This window comes from Dermacentor albipictus, chromosome 7, assembly GCF_038994185.2.
Source record: "Dermacentor albipictus isolate Rhodes 1998 colony chromosome 7, USDA_Dalb.pri_finalv2, whole genome shotgun sequence".
NCBI classification, from domain to species: domain Eukaryota; kingdom Metazoa; phylum Arthropoda; class Arachnida; order Ixodida; family Ixodidae; genus Dermacentor; species Dermacentor albipictus.
In genome coordinates this window covers 81,996,975-82,011,652 of record NC_091827.1, presented here as the reverse complement: position 1 = coordinate 82,011,652, position 14,678 = coordinate 81,996,975, and the positions used below count along the sequence as shown (strand labels likewise).

General features: G+C 43.2%; 1 long non-coding RNA gene across 1 annotated transcript; it reads right to left on the bottom strand.

Moving 5' to 3' along the window:
* Window positions 1-524: 524 nt before the first annotated feature.
* LOC135907584 (uncharacterized) lies at window positions 525-13,393 on the bottom strand. Its single transcript, XR_010566066.2, has 3 exons — window positions 13,266-13,393; window positions 9,596-9,682; window positions 525-686 (listed from the first exon to the last, which is right to left on the bottom strand). It is a non-coding gene; the product is annotated as an uncharacterized lncRNA (long non-coding RNA).
* Between the last annotated feature and the right edge of the window lie 1,285 nt (window positions 13,394-14,678).

The window sequence follows — 14,678 nt, the reverse complement described above, 5'->3', positions numbered from 1 at the left end:
CAGTCATTCACATCGTTCCATGACAGCCGCAACCATCCCGTCCTCATGTTTACTGTGTTCCGATAACTTGTTCGCACCGTCATGTACTTGGATAGGCGTGACAGCAAGATTCTTGAAACACTCTTAACGCAAGCACTACAGTAAAGACCAAAAATTCCGCCATAACGAGTAACGAACGGCTGTCAAGATGACTGCTCATGAAGGACAATGCCAACGCTTTTCTTCATGAGTACTTGAATGTTTGTCCCTCTCTTCAACATTATGGCGCACCAATTTTCACAGGCATGAGCAATATAAATTTATATATCCTTTTGTGCTATGTGAATTCTGGACATAGAGCTATTACTTGAAAAGATTCATATAGTCCAAAGCACAATCAGTCTCGCAGTACACCTTGAATAAAAGAAGACACATCAGCGTGTAGAAATTGCATTTTGTAGCATTTTGTCACCGACAAAGCGCCTTCTGGGGACATGAATACTGCAAACGTGAATTGACAAGAAGCTCGCACCTCCAGTGCCTCTTACGTCATTCATTTATTTGGGGAAGGATTCGCTGACAGTCTTGCTTGTATACTAGTCTTCGCTTGCCCTTCAGTTTCGGCAAGGAGTGTCGGAACCTTTCTACGCAAGTTTTGTCTGGCTTGTCTACAGTAGAATTCCTCACTCGTATTTCGAGCCACATATCTGCAAATAGAAACGAGGCAACAGGAGTTTTGTTAGTGATGTGCTGCAGAAATCACCTACACTCTTGATGACCCAAAAAAGGCAACGGCGTTTTCACACAAAAACAGTTATCTGGTATTTAACACATATAGCATTAGAGAGAGAAGAAAAGGATGCATATCAGAGCTGGCAGGTTAACCAGAGGTCGTTCAGGTTTGTTTCTCTGCGTGGTGTCAAAAGAGTAACGGGATCATCAGAGGGAAAAGCGGAGTTCTGCGTGGAGTTCATGTGAAAGTACTGAGCTAACAATGTTTGCTTCTATTCTGCAAGGCTGCCCAGTCTATTCATCGCTGCGCACATTACTTGCTTTTGTGCATGGTAACATGGGCGACGCAAAGGAGGTATGTGCATCATTTGACACATCTTCACACGTCGTCGCATATAGGGCTGTGCTCTATTCCAGTCAAAGCATAGCAGTTACTAAATGCGACTCCGAGCCACAAAGAGTACAAGATGACCTGCTCACGTCCTAGTAATCCAGGCGATAGGCAGTTGTAGGTCAAGGAACACCGAACGCGGGCGCAGTTTTCTTTCGTTTACTGCGATTTCCTTCTTTGGTGTACACTGGAAGACGATGGTGTACACTCGTGCAACATCGTCTGCGGTGTACAAAACTGTTTCCTAAAAAACCTTGCGACAGCATATTGCCCCGGCAAGACGATAAAAAACACAATGGTTATAAAATGGCGCATTCGAATCCTTGAACTAAACCAATGTCGAGATAGTGCCTGTACGTTTCATGCGTAATGGAGGTCATGCAGCCTATATTTACTTCAGAATAAATAAGGACATGCAGCAGTTGTAATAAACGTAACAGGGCCTTGTACTCTACGTCAGTCTGCTGTTAGAAACTTGACATCACATAAAATTTACTGCCAGCAGTGAACGCGTTTTATTTTTATCTGGTCCTTCCATCTCCATCTTAAACCGCTGTCACCGCCCCATCGGTCTGAAAAAAAGACAGAAAGAACGACTGCTTGCTCCTATACAGAAACTAGTTCCCTCTATTTACTCGTACTACCCCATGCATACTACTTCGACACTGTATTTTTTTTTCTTTTGCGCCGCGTTTAGAATAAGGAGGGTGTATGTGCACGCGTGCGCACGTAGTGGTCACAAAGAGATACGCGCGTTGTGCTCAAGGTGAAGTCTTCATTACATTGGAAGGCACTTTTCCTTCTTCTCTGATGCCTCATACTTTATATATAGCTTGTAAATATGGGCTGTATGCGCTTTCTCCTTGCGTATTCGTTCCAGTGCAGCTGTACACGCTGCCAGCCGCTGCAGCTCGTGCGCCCTTGACTTTCGTAGCGCAGCTGTGTGATTTCATGACTTCGGGACACCTGCGAGTCTGCCAAGCTCATGACCGTGTATGACGGTCCTGCTCCTTTGGCTACGCATTTCCCACTATGCCTACAGCTATTTATGCTCTCATGTATTTTTGCAGCGTGTTAGAAAAACCACGCTAGCTTCCTCGCATGTGAACCCCTGTCTTCGCATAGCATCAGAACAGTTATAACAGCTTTCGGCTATAAATTTTAAGGCATTTGCGTACATATACTGCCGGCAACAGGTAAGCTAGGGTGGCAATAAGCTACGTGACATCTCCAGTCCTAATAGCAACTAATCTCAGCAAGACGGCTGCAAAAATTGACCTTTCTTTTCTGCAAGGCATTGTGCTGTGGTGGTGCTCCTTGGAAACATTACAAAGGCGTGGACTAATGCTTGCCAACAAAAGAATGATCAATTCCCTTTTCACTTCCACCATGAAGTGCAACTTCGCAAACGCTTGTAACCTTCGTGCCCATGGGCTCGCCATCTTTCACAGATGCACTCCGTACGCTGTGGGTGCGAGAAAAAGATCACGAGGGTGAGCCGAGAAGGAGGATGGTTTGACGCTGCTGACTACAGGCCGCAACAGATGAAAAAACAGCTTGCCGCAGGTGGGGACTGAACCAACAACCTTCGCATTTCGCGTTGTTTTTTCATCCACTTTCATTTCCAATTATTTATCATTTCTTTTTATATTATTGAGCACAAGTAATTTCCCCTATGTTGTTCTTAGTGTCAGTGTTTGTTGGCTTCTAATGATATCAATGCACTCCGGAATAATCTCAGGAATAAAAAGAAACATCTGTGCAATACCGCCAAACGCGTCAATAATGCTCCTTCGTGGGAAAGATACAGGCTTTGCTTAAACACGTACTGTTCTGCCTTAGCTGCAGCTAGAAATAATTATTTCTCCACAGATTTACCTTCTCTCTTACGTTCGAATCCGAAAAAGTTTTGGGAAGTTATATCACCTGACCATGACTCCAACCGGGTAGCCTTACATAGCGATACAAATGCTCCCTCTCTGACAATGAATGCCCCTCTGTGTTTAATACGTTTTTTTCATCGATATTCAGCCGCGAGGATCATACCAATGTACCTGATGTCGCTGATTATGACTGGCAATTCATGGAAAGTATTGAAATCTCGGTGGAGGGAATTGCCTGTCTTATTAATAATCTGTAGTTATCTACTTCATCTGGTATTGATGATATTAATTCCATGATATTAAAAAATACCATTTCTATATGCAGTAACATTCTGTACCATATATTCAAGCAGTCTTTGTCATCGGTACAGCTGCCCAATGACTAGAAAATGGCCAAAATCATATCCATATTTCAAAGTGGGTATAAAAACTCCCCGGAAAATTACCGTTCAACTTCATTGACCTGCATTTGCTTTAAGATGCTCGAACATATAATTGCTTCTCATATTTTAATTTACCTAGAGCCAATAATTTCTTTTTTCGCCATCAACATGGTCTCAGGAAAGGATTATCAGGTGAGACACAGTTATTCGAATTCACCACTGACCTGCACCTTAACATCAACAATAACCAGCAGACCAATTGCATTTTCTTTGACTTTTCCAAAACATTTGGTCGTGTAGCTCATTGTCGCCTTATTGCAAAATTAACTGCACTTCGAATTGACTAAAGTTCCTTCTGGTGTGCCTCAGGGCAGTGTTTTGGGCTCTTTACACTTCCTAATTAACATAAATGGTTTGCCACGTAATGTTTCTTCTCGCTTACGTATTTTCGCTGATGACTGCAGTATTTACAGATCAATTAACAGTACTGATGATCACCTGGCCCTTCAAAATTACCTTAGCTTAATTCATAATTGGTGTAACACCTGGCTAATGGCTTTAAATGTATCACAATGTCAAGTAATTTCTTTTAGCTGTAAGCATGACAACTCACATTTTTTATACAACGTCAATATTAAAGAATTGTTACGTACAGTATCGTATAAATATTTGGGTGTTCACCTAACTAAAACCCTCTCCTGGACAGACCACATTGCAGCTGTTAGCGCAAAAGCTTCAAGGACATTAGGTTGCCTACGTCGTAATTTGGGGAATTCACCTTCCAACATCCGCAAATCGGCCTATCACTCATTTGTTCGTCCGCAGGTCGAGTATGAATCATCCATTTGGTCCCCACATCCTGCATACTTAATCGACATGCTTGAATCATTCCAGAACCGAGCTGCCCGTTTCATTTCATGTATTTATAACCATCACTCCAGCGTAACGCAAATGAAACTCGCTCATTCCATGCAGCCTTCTGTTCTTCGCCGTAATAATGCTCTGTTCACCTTGTTTCACAAATATGTTTATAATGCCACACAATCCACACTGCATATCCAGATCGCCTCGAATACGTCTCGCCGATTAAATAACCACTTAAGTTTTGCGCGCATGTACGGTACGACACATGCTTTTAATTTTCCGCACTCCGTACGGCCATTCGCTTGTGGAACAATCTGCCTGATCACATTGCTTCCGAGTCAGATCAAGAAACATTTCGTCATCTGCTGCACGAGCATTTTTCATAATGGCACTTACAAATCGTTTTATCTTGTTTCTTACACTTGACGATGTGTTTCGAACTTCTTGTGATATTGATGCATTGCTATCTCGCTCTTATTAATTCCTATTTTATGCTGCGTCATGTGTTCGCTTGTATGCCCTGTATATATTATTGCTTTTTTGCGTCTTTTTCCCCAAATATCCCTTCAAGAATTGTACTCCCAGATATGTTCATTTTTCGTGTATTTTACTTCCTAGTATTAGTGCCTTACGTTAAGTTTTACTCGTGTTATTTCCTTAAGTGTACCTTTGTGGCCTTTCATTAATTCAGTTGTTCCTTTTTCATGTTTTGATCTTGGTAGTAATGTTGATGAGCCCTGCATTGAGGCGTATCTTTTATATTACACTTTAGAAGGCTACTTACTTTTTTTTGCCTTAATTTTGTAACCCCCCTTACACAATACCCCCATAGGGCCTGTAAGGTATTTTAAATAAATAAATAAATAAATAAATAAAATTTCTGGCCCCTCGGTTAATTTCCTCTCTTCTTGTTGATTACATAACGAAGGTCTCGAATCCGGTAACATTGATGATTTCATGTCGCATGTGTGGGTTTATTGACCAGCTGTCTTCACCCCCCACCACCCCCCTAAAAAAACAATCACGTTCTCGTGACGCCTGCTGCAGAAAGGACGTTCCACGTCCGCCGCCAAGGTCTGTGAGTGGTGGCGCTGGCTAACACTCCCAGGGTTCTACTAGGAAACACAAACACCCAAGAAAGTCGATGGGGAGTGGCGCCATGGTAGCTAAATTAGTAGAGCATCGCACGCGAAATGCGAAGGGTGTGGGTTTGGTCCCCACCTGCAGCAAGTAGTCTTTTCATCCACTTTCATTTATTTCCAATAACTTATCGTTTCATTATTTCATTTATTAGACACGAGTAATTTGCCCTATGTTATCCTTGGTGACAGTGCTTGTTGACTTCTTATGATATCACTAATATAAACAATCGGGACCCTCGATTAATCCACTCCCTTCACGTGTACTATGCTTGCATTATACGCAGAGGAAACTTTTTTGTTTGTTTTCTTTCTTTTCACTATCCCCAAATCTCGCCTTCAATTATATGCAAGTCCGTATTATATGCTGGTTTTAATGGTATGAACTGGAGCATTAGATACTTAATGGTCTCGTTTCCCGCCCTGTCAAGCTCAAAGCAAGTATTGCTACAAGACGCTGACCTTGGCAGCAAACTAATCGACTAACAACCGACAACAAAGATGAACCCAAAGTATGTCACTTGCCGACTACTCGGGAAGAGAACATAGATCGGACAAAAGCGTAAAGAAGCATCAAAGTACAAAACTAAAGGGAAAATGGACAGCGTAAGAAACATTGCCAATGCAACAATAAGCATCTCTTCTTTAAACTGCCGACGGTTTGATGACTACTGTCAAAACAAGTGTTCTCTTGAAGGTTCACCAACGTTAGTATAGAAATTATCTGCTGTTGCATAAAAATTCTGAATCTTTTTGAGCCCTTCGTTCTTCCACCAAAATTAGAAAAAAAGACCCTACAATTTAACGCTGACAGGGCAATGCAGAATGCGCCGCAGGTCCACTGATATTTATATTAGTGTTTGTAAGGAAGTCATTTCAAGCGTATTTCCATTTCACACACATGCTGAAGTATCACGCAGCTCAGTCGGTTCAGCGTGAAGCTTGTAAATCAGGTGACACCTATTTCTTCAAGAAGGGATATCTTACTATAGCTGAAGTCAGGGCTGGTGCTTTATCAGTGCTGGAACACAGTGCTCCCCCGACAGCCTTGTAGTATCTTTTATCACTGCTGCTCAAACATGTGCCTAATTTTGTTGTGGACTGTCAGTTGAGATGACGATAATAATAATACTACTAATCATGTTCCTGGTTAAAAAAATGGCCCGCACTCATAATGGGAGAAGGGCCAGCAATCGGGTGGTTGCGCGCGCGGATAAACAAAGGAAAGAATCAAGGACTGGTAATCTAAAATTCCGTTCCCTGCTAATTTTAATCCATTCTACAAGAGAACACCAGTGAACGACACTTATCAAAACTCATCGTTAGCCTATGTGTGTGCACTCTCAGATGAAGACGTCGGCCTGCGACCTGGAAAACCTGTGCCTTATGCCTTTAGACTCAGTCCTAGGTCTGCAAATTTAAATATTTTCTTACCACCCCTAATTGCGATGCTCCCACTGTGCACTCCTTCTTTGATTAGTAGAGCAAACCACCATTTATTTTGTCAATGCATCAAAGGATAGGCCAAAATACAATTCTTTATGTGAACCAGAATATAATATGTCTGTGTTCACACTCTAGTCAACTTTAATGTTTTATTGTATACTAATATAAACAGTTATAATTTACTTATTTGTCTAAAGTACCTCGACGACCCATATATGAAATTTTAGTCGCAGCGTTGCAGTGCAGTTTACAATGTGCAGTCGCAAGTCGCAGTGTTGCCAGGAAGGCTAAACATTCATAGTGGTATCAAAGTATTGGACGTGAAATAAGGTTCGTAATTTATAGGCTGTATAGATTCCCGTAAACGTTCGCTTTCTAATAAAATTAACAACCATGGCATCAGGCGTGCACCGGCAAACATCACCTAACCTCATTCGATGAACGCGAACACTCGCTGTTACAGCAGTGGCTTCACGAAGAAAGCAAAGAGAAATTAGCAAACTCTTCTGCTGGCTCTCTATACAGTGGGTCTCAAAAACTTGAGATTACGCGAATCCCAGCACTAGGCGGTCGAAGACGAGCCGAGATGAGCCACCGGCCATCCCGGCTCGCCTAGTCTCTGCACGCTGGCATGCGGGCGGTGTGCGCGCTCAACCACGTAGACAGCCAGGTGGCTCCGCGGCCTTGCTATATATGATTGGATGCGCACTCACCTGCCCCTCTTCCCTCCGCAGTGCGTGCTTCGTCACGTTACCGCGCGTCACATTTCTCCCTCCGGGGCCTGCCTTGCTCGCGCTTTGTCATGTAACCTCCAACAATGGGCACGCGAGAAGACGGTGTCAATCAAGCCACGTACCATCCGTCTCAGTTGACACTCGCACAAATTTCCCCAAACCCACCGGATACGGTGCGCGAGGGAGTAATAGGATCTGATCGTACGTGGACTCTATGCGGAACGCCGATGGTGACAAAGAACATTCGCCTGGAGCGTCCCTATAATGGATATCGCAATAAAGTGACTTCATCTTACAAAGAACAAATGTTGAATGAGACGCATAATGCATATTAGAAGAAACATCGGCTGGAAATCAGGCTACATTTTTAAGAAGTCACAGATTGCGAAGAATTGGCACGGCATATTAGTATAAACGTTTATCGAGGGCAAAACGAAAATAAAGGTTAATGGATGCGTGACAAGGAGCCGCAAACATGGCAAATGGTCGCACAGCTTAAGTACACCACTAGTTATACGCAAGATCTTTGAAAATAAAGGAATAGGGTCATCTGAGTACACATCACACAAACATGGACGTAGAAACTCTGTTGTCTTCTACACAGACATAAATGAAGTATAGCAAATCATCTTATACAGCATGTTATTTTTTAGCTGCGCCAATTTTTTTAAAGATAGCCTACGGCAGATAACACAATTGTAAACCTTGATGTAAATTACTGGATGAGGTGGCCATTGAACCTAGGAGAAATCAAAGTGTTCCATTGTATAATTAACGTAGATAAGCCAACTACATTTTTAAATAATTGTATTGCGCCACATATTTATATCTATGAATTGTAGCCGCTCAGTTCGCACGGCGTATCCACTTGGAACGAATTCTCTGGACAGCTCAAGTTCTGACATATTAATTGTCAAAGTGTCGTCGAAATGCATTGATGTTCCAGTTACTTTTGTGCTTCAATGCCCAAAACAGCGGTTTCTTTAAATAAGTAATTGGAACGCCTCTGCACTTCGTCGTACCCATTAAAAATTATCATTTCGGAACGAGTACTTTCCAGATAATTTATTCCAAGTGGATGCGCCCTGCAAACTCAGCCGCTGTAATTCGTACATTGAAATGTGTGGCGTAAAGTGACTAAATCAGAGTTAATTCGTGTAATTGCTATAATAATTCAAATGAACATTTTGATTTCTTGTAGATATAATGGCCGCCTCATTGAGTAATTCCGATCAAGGATTACATTTGTGCTATCTGCCATATGCAATCTTTAAATGTTTTTGTGAAGCTAAAGAAAAAGCACACTGTACAGGCAAACAAGATATATATTACGACGTTCACTGTTACTGATTTGTTGCACCAGAAAGCAAAAAAAAATACTCGACTACTAAGTCACATTGCTACTTCTAGAAAATCTTAGTACACAAAATCCCACTGGTGGCCCCAGTTCCATAGTCACTACAGTGGGAGGGAAGTGTAATGTGAAGTGCTTACGGGTTATATAAGAATGCTTGTATTATGTTTCTTGTGGTTATTCAGTGTGACAATCGCAACAAACGCTAGGCTTGGTTTTTCATAGTCGAAAATACCGTCTGGTCAGGTGAATTATTTGTCATGAAAGAACTTGGTCACTGACCACACAGTCAAAACAAAATGACGTTTCAAGAACCGTACGGATCCTTTGTTCCCAATATGTTTTGAGGTTATCGTTCAGTTTGTATTTGAGATTGATTATTTGCTTGAAAAAATGACAACATATTAGCGAGATAAGTATTACTACGGAGACAAATAAACAGATTTCTTTACGTGCGCACGAGTGTTGTCTAAACAGTTTAGCGCATTGGTTTCAATGTCCAATCTGTATTTGTAAATCACTTATCAGTTTTCATAGAGTTTAACTCAAATCATCTTTGACTTTAAAAATATTTCCTAAGCACACTTCTCTATAAACTCTACATCCCCCATTTGTTCGCACCCCTACAGCGGTATCGTGGCATTTTCCTAAGTGTGTAATTGCTGGTACAGACCGCATGGTAATACGTACAAGCTTCGTTCAGGGCTACCAAAAAAACGCCACAGCTGCTGTCCGCCGCTTGAAACAAAAGGTGCTCATACCCAAACTCCGGTTGACCTGCAAGCAGAACAAAACCAGGAGCCACTTTTGTGAACCACTAAATGCGCTACGTGCTGCGATAGCATTGTCCAGCTTTTATGTTATTCACCGATTGCCCAACTCCTTTATACCGTAAGTATGAATTACTCTGCAGCTGAATGAAACAAATTGGTTGAATTTGTTTGGCTTTATTCGACGTGTAACAAAAACGCTTTCAAGACGGGCGTACGAAATTTAGAAATGCTTTGAACCATGCTAAGTAATCGCAGAGGCGTGAGCCTGACAAGTGCTGCCGGAAACAAGGAAAATAATAACCAAGGTGGGTGCAAGAAGTACCATATGGTTTGTCATAGCAACCCACCCCCTGTCGACGCGACTATAAGTTAGTTTTGTACATAGCAGGCAACGCTACAAAGGCTAGTGAGATTTCTCTCGCCACTCGGGCACGAAGGCCTGCGGGGCAACGAAGAGGCGGACTGCGCAGCTCGGGGTCTCACTAGCCGAGCGGCAGACCACAACGTTCTTCAGCCCCCGACAGACCGACGAGCGACCCACGAGTTATTACCGACAAGTCGACTAATACTACAGGACCAAAGTCACGGAAGAACACAATACGCTCCCCCACACAAAGCTCTCAATAAATTCCAGGCAAGGGACTGGCGCCGCCTGCAAACTAACACATACCCGCACTTGTCTCGTCTACACGCAATCTCCCCAGACAGTTATACATCCCGGACATGTCCGTGGTGTAGCAACCACACGGCGACACTCGCGCACATAACACCCGAATGCACCAACCGTCCAGGCGACGCAACTTCACCGCTACTCGCAACACACACACTCACTACGTGGTCATGAGAGGTGAGATTCTCCGAACTGGACCTGGGCAGCGAACTGGCGACCCTCGACCAGGCCCGGCGAGCCGCGATCGCCAGTTGTGCCCTGTCAGAGGGAACCACCCAGGAGTAAACCGCACAACGGTTCCTTCAATAATAAAGTTCCTCCTCCTTCTCCTCCTCCTCCTCCTCTCGCCGCTCGCTCTCCAGACGGAAAAATAGTGCATCACGCAACGAAATGCATACATAGCTATGCGTCGAATAATTAGGTGCAACCTTGGGTCTCGTACTATTCCGTCGAAAACAAGCATGTGTCCTAACCCGGTGGCCAGCCGCAGATTCTATCCATGGCAATAAAATGAACAATGTGCGTTATGTATTGGTAGGGCGGGTCTACCACATATTCTATGGGCATGCTCGAAGGTGGCTCCTTTCGAGGGCCGCAAAATTCAAAACCGGCAGCAGTCGTAGATCCTCGTGATCAGCGAGGCCAGGTCTGGTCCATCCAACTAGCAGAAGCAGGCGCTGAGACCCAGTGCATCTCGACCGCCTGCTAGGCGGAGGGAAGGTGCGTCCGCTCCCATGATTGCTGGCATCGAAAAAAGTTTACTCGCTATCTCTCTTCGTTGTGAAGTTTTTATGCTTTAACCAACGACCCTTGTTGACCCTTGCATCACGCAGCGTCGCTTCTCTACTCGGCATACGGGTACCGCCTCATCGATGCCTGCGTTTCGCAGACAAAGAAAAAGTGAGTGGCCCATTCAGAAAATATAAGGCCACGTTACGTTAATAGTGACTATATAGTGTCGTACCTTCCTCTTCAAGAATCGGTTTAAACTGTTAAAGATACATTTTTAAAACGGCTACAAAATTGATCGCAAACTTTTTATAGCCGCTTTCAGAACGGCTACAAGAAGTTTTGAAAAATATCTTATAGTTGTTTTTGAAACAGTTTCAAAACGCCTTATGTTCCTGGTTTGGCAGTGCATCAAACGGTTTTCATGACGGCCCGCGAGATGTTTTAAAATCTCCGGCAAAGGTGGGTAAGATGGCTGCAAGGCTTTTTTAAATATTGTGAAAATGTCTAGAAGATTAGTTGTAGACGTTTTCGGGTAATCGTCATGTTACATTTCTAAACATGTCAAGACGTCTTGCAAACGGCTAAAAGACTAGTGTGTTCAGTGACATCGGGCTGGCTTCAGAAATGATGAAGCAAAGGGGACGCACCGTCAACTCCGCGCTATCAGCTCGGTGGCGAAGCTCAGCAAGTGTTCTTTGTTTCGTTGCGTTCATGAGCCTGGTGCGCATGCATACCAAAGCACACAATCGTTTCTGTTAAGCTGCTGCCTGTAAGCACTAGTCGCAACAGAAAGCACAATGCTCACAGGGTACTAACGCCGACATCTTTCCGTTGGTCTCATCTGTGGCACCATCTATGTGCGATTGCTGCAACGCCAGTGGCGGTGCTCCTAATCACATTACTATTGTGAAATGCCCCGTAGCTTCCAGAGTGCTGTCCTTCAGCCATGTATGCAGCGTCGTGCCAAAACTTCACAACCACGCATAGCTAAAAAATCGTTCGATGCGTTTGCGTGCAACGTTAAACCTTGCTTTTTTTTTTCAATGCCTCCTCATTCTGGTGAAATGGCTGAAATTTGCGGACAACGTTTACATGGCAACTTGAACACACGCAATATGAAGCCCTTTACGACAGTATATTTTATTATTGGTCGAGCACGTGTTGTTTTATTTCAGCCAGCCATCATATTGCAGACACATTGGATAGGAACGAGAAGTGATTCTTGTGGGGAAGGAGGCAAGGCGAGCACTATGTTCTGCAACCCATGCGGGAGCACGGCTCAGCGCCAGCAGGGTGGGGGAGATGGGATCAAAAGAAAGAAAGGGCAGGAGGAAGAAAGGTAGAGGGTCGTACCAGCAGTTCTGATGTTGCATAGGAACGACGTGATTAGATCCAATCTAGACCACCCCCTCCCCCGCCCCCCCCCCGCCCTTTCTTTCCGCCACCACCACCTCGTCGTGTCGTGCTTTGCCTTCAACCGTTATAAATAAATATTATTTTAGCCATGAAGTTGAGCAATAAATAATGTCCGAAAACTACTGCTATCCTAAGCACGTGGAAGGAAGTGAAACAAAAGTGCCGTGTCATTCTATGACTGATAACAGAAGTAAAAAAGGAATGGTGTATTTAAAAACTGAGGTTTAGAGCTGCCTGCACACTCGACATCACGATGTCCGTACTTCCTTACTTACTTATTCCTGATATATGTGTAGAGAGCATGCTGTTTTGAAGATTCAAAACAAAAAACATCGGTGTCGCCATATTTCTCCATTGTTACTCTCTCTTTCTCTCTGTACCTCATTTCAATAGCACGAAAGAAATAATCCCAGCAAATGTAGGTGGTTTTGACTACCCGAAGCAATCAACGTTCTCAATTTGAGCGCTGAGTGAGTGGGGCACAGCCAAAGGCAGTTCCCCAACTGACGTTTTACGGCTTTGTGGCTGCAGCCATAGGGGCGGAAATGCGACAGTAGTGGCCCGAGGAACAGTTTCGTTTTGAATGCATGGTCTGTCAATCAGTATATTATGGCTAAGCAGTGCATCCAAATGCATCTACGTCTTCGTCATGAAGAAGCGGCATAATTAACCTGTGAAATTTTTCATAAACAATTAGATAAACCCGCCAAGAGACGATGGGACATTCGTATACCGAAATCACGAGCATCAGCTGCGGCCACTGGCTTACCTGGATAAGCGAGCAAAATCGTGTCATATTTGCCGGACATGCTCCTCTGGGCGTCAAGTGATGCAAATGTTCCATTGACGGTCACATTTATCCTGTCAGGGCGAAAAGTATTGCCTCTCATCTTTGAGTTGATCAAAGGGTGAAAATTTGTTATTTTACCTGGTGCCCTTAAGGTAAAAATATCTTCTAAATAGAACAAAAGTGTCCGTTTCATCGAGCTTCGCATCAACTTTGCATTGGAGTTTTAATCGCTCGTTCGACCTGAGTGTCCATATTGCTTCGTTTGTGTGGAAAAACTGTAACAGAACAACGAAGAAGAAAGGCGTACTTTATCGAGATTGTCAGCCACATAGTAGGAAATTATTACTCAAACAGAAATGCACCATTCACAACGCATTTATAACCATTATTGCAGCGACAGAGCAAAGCGTGATTAATATAAATTTTCGCTCCGAATATGCCAGCCCTAATATACAAACAGCCAGTATGAAATCGTCCTCCTTTTTGGACAATCCTACAAGCTTCCGTAGCTCTTTGGGGAAACTGGGAAATCCCAAAATGTTATAACGCGATCACAGTTTTTGGGCCACGTGTGCTCCAAATGGCGAGAAGAAGCGAATTGACGCAAAACCTACGCAATATATATATATATATATATATATATATATATATATATATATATATATATATATACAATACTTCGGACTTGTGGTCCAAGCAAGGCGGTCAATACAAATACAAAGGAAATACAAGAGAAATAGCTTCGATAAAAGCGACAATAACACAAGCTCAGAAAGGTTACTTCTCAGTGCACTTGCTTTGATAAGTCAGTTCCATTCAGTAATAGTTCTCGCGCAAGCTTAAATAAGTCTGTGCGAGTAAAATATGGGGGTTAGAGCGTTTTCACTGTGGTGTCGGGTGGGCCTGCTAGTCAAGGGTGACAAATATGTTGATGCATCTAGCGCTAGTTTGTTTTCTAAGAGTTGGGAAAGAAATTGTAAGCTGAATTTTCGCCTTCGTGCCTTTAATAGGGGAATGTCATTTGCTTGCGTAAAATCGGACGGTGAGTCTAACGCTGAAAATTTATCAAAAATAAATCTTACTGCCTTTCTCTGAATACGTTCAAGACAATCAACGCTGCGCTTTGAATGAGGATCCCATGAGATGCACGCATATTCCTGTCTTAGCCGTACAAGAGCAGTATAGCAGAGCAGCTTAACATTGGTGGGAGCAGTTTTAAGTTTATCTTTAAGGACACAAAGCTTGCGGAAGGCGAATGAAGAAACATTATCAATATGAAGATGCCAAGACAGCTTTGAAGTGAGTGTTACACCGAGATATTTATAGCAGCTTACTTCTTGTAAGGGTGAAGGCCCTAGTACGTAGATATATGACAGGAGTTTTTTTGGGCGA